Source organism: Lasioglossum baleicum, unplaced genomic scaffold (assembly GCF_051020765.1).
Source record: "Lasioglossum baleicum unplaced genomic scaffold, iyLasBale1 scaffold0073, whole genome shotgun sequence".
Classification (NCBI taxonomy): Eukaryota; Metazoa; Arthropoda; class Insecta; order Hymenoptera; family Halictidae; genus Lasioglossum; species Lasioglossum baleicum.
Genome location: NW_027469133.1, coordinates 367501 through 370000, shown reverse-complemented (window position 1 = coordinate 370000; position 2500 = coordinate 367501). Strand labels below are relative to the sequence as shown.

The 2500-nt window shown below is 47.9% G+C and overlaps 1 non-coding gene across 1 annotated transcript; it reads left to right on the top strand.

Annotated features, from left to right (window-relative positions):
- The first annotated feature begins 895 nt into the window (after positions 1-895).
- On the top strand, positions 896-1050 carry LOC143219802 (5.8S ribosomal RNA). The gene has a single exon (XR_013011456.1). It is a non-coding gene; the product is annotated as a 5.8S ribosomal RNA (ribosomal RNA).
- The last annotated feature ends 1450 nt before the right edge of the window (positions 1051-2500 follow it).

Genomic DNA, 2500 nt, shown 5'->3' with positions numbered 1-2500 from the left:
CTCGTGATGCTCGCTTTTGTAAAGCAGTCGTGAGTCTGACACCCTACTCCGTGCGTGTGGCCCAATAGTGCGCATCGCGAGAGCTTGGGACGAATGACCGCTGCCAGAGCCGGCTGTGAGTCCGCTAATCTGTCGAATAAAATAAAAATATGGTAATATCGTTCCGACGAAAAACGGTGTTCCGAGAGGACCGGCCGTGACGCTCGCTATAAAGCCTATGGCGCGATTATTCCCGACGACACCCTACTCTCTGTGTGGCCCAATAGTGCGCGCAGACGAGTTTGGGACGAGAACGGGGATCGCGCCTACGGCCAGAGCCGGCTCGCGAGTCCGCTTGTATCGGAATTTATCGTTGCCTCGAGCACACACAACATTTTATGGAAATGTGTTTTATACGGGAAGTGGACCGGCTCGTGAAGCTCGCTTTTAAAGCAGTCGTGAGTCTGACACCCTACTCCGTGCGTGTGGCCCAATAGTGCGCATCGCGAGAGCTTGGGACGAATGACCGCTGCCAGAGCCGGCTGTGAAGTCCTCCGTTCTCACATCATTCCAAATGAAATGGAAGTGAAGAGGAGAGGAATATTATTACATCTCTGGATCCAGTATCGGGTTGTCTTACGATCCCCGTCGTTTTCAGAGAATATATATTCATCTCCGCGTTTTCCACGTTAACGGTTTTTCAATGTACTGTTCGCCCGGCCGTCGGATACGTGTTGCGTATCTGACGGTTTTTTTTTTCCGTTTCCACGGACGACGATAGTGTCGTCCTTAAAACGACGCCTGAACGAATCTCCTTCGCGCGCTGGTTGGAGCGTTCAGGTACAATGCGTTCTTACGAACCGCAGAACAAGAGACATATACATATATTGATTTGTAAATCAAAAATATATACGATTACCCTGAACGGTGGATCACTTGGCTCGTGGGTCGATGAAGAACGCAGCTAATTGCGCGTCAACGTGTGAACTGCAGGACACATGAACATCGACATTTCGAACGCACATTGCGGTCCACGGATACAATTCCTGGACCACGCCTGGCTGAGGGTCGTTTACGTAACCATAAACTGCTTGCGTTGCTCTTGTAAGTCCCCGCCGTCGCTTACCTCTCCAAATATATTTTTGGAGGGCGCCAAAGAGCGTTTCGGAGTCGGGTTGCAAAGATGCTACGTACGAGCGAATGATGGGCGTTTCGTCGGCGTTTGTCGCGGTTCTGTGAAAATTGCCAATTTTTGCATTGCGTCTTATAAACACATACAAATATATATATATATCTAGTTTCCACGAGAGGCGAAGTAGGGATTGGTATTTCTTACGTTCGGACTTGCGTGAGTGTTTTTACGGTGTCGTGAGTCGTATTGAAAATACGACCGCCCGTAAGGCACCGCTTCGACGAGGATCTCCAAATCTCTCACCTTCTCTGCGAAACGATTCGCCTTGCGGAAAGAAGCGTTTCCACTCATGAACATTTAACGCGCTCCCGACGTCGCCTGAAATGATGCGTATATACGAAAGAGGTATATTTACAAGAGTCTCGCGAGACTACAGAGATGGACACACAAATTATAAAAGAAAGAAAGAATACTGTGTGGCACACAGAGTGTGTGTGGTGTGGCAATGTTAAGCCCCAGGGAGAGAATATGCCTGTGCGTGGATGAGTTTCTTAACTCTACGTTATAATTGCCATACGGCGGAGGGTCGTCGTTGCCGGCGATTTCGACAAACACACATTCCTTTTCGAGTCTTCGAGGGAAGAGACGAAAGAGATCTCTCGTTCTATCGCGAACGCTTTGATGATCGATGGACAGCGGAGCAAAGCGCAGCAATGTGCGGGATGGAGCACGTCGTACTTGATCGGGTCGGAATTATTCCCCGTCGTCGACGTGTCCTCGCTAATCTGTGCGATTGCCATTCCATCGCCACGTTCGCGTTGAATCGTATTGATGACGGCCTATGTGCGTCTTGAGATCTTACTCTCTTTCTCTCGTGTCTCTAATTTGGTTTTGTGTTTGATCGATGATAAATCGTTTCGTGCGCAACGTTTCTGTACCCCCGTGGTTTTTGGTTCAATTATACAAGAAGTAGAGAGAAAAAGAAATCCCACCGGGTTATATGTATTATTATTTTTTTTTTTATAATAATATGTATACTCCTCTATTGGCGAGGCTTATTTCGAACTTGATTGTCACACGACGCAAAAGACACACTTGTGTGTTCACGCACGGAACAGCACCGCGGAGAGAGAAAAGGTATATCCAATGATGAAAACCTTTATGTCGGTCGCCCCATGTCTTTTCTTTTCTTCATTGTCGATTCGTGCGGAACCGCGCGATCTGTCGGTCGTCCAGTCCCCGAAAGTTCTTTTCGACGGACGTTAAAGTTAACCGGCCAGATCGTCTAGCGAGAGTTTCCGATCGACGAGAGATGAAGAAAGAATTATATTGACACTTTGGTGTGGCGCATAAGGCATATATCGGTTTTTTGTTTACCTTTTTCTCTCT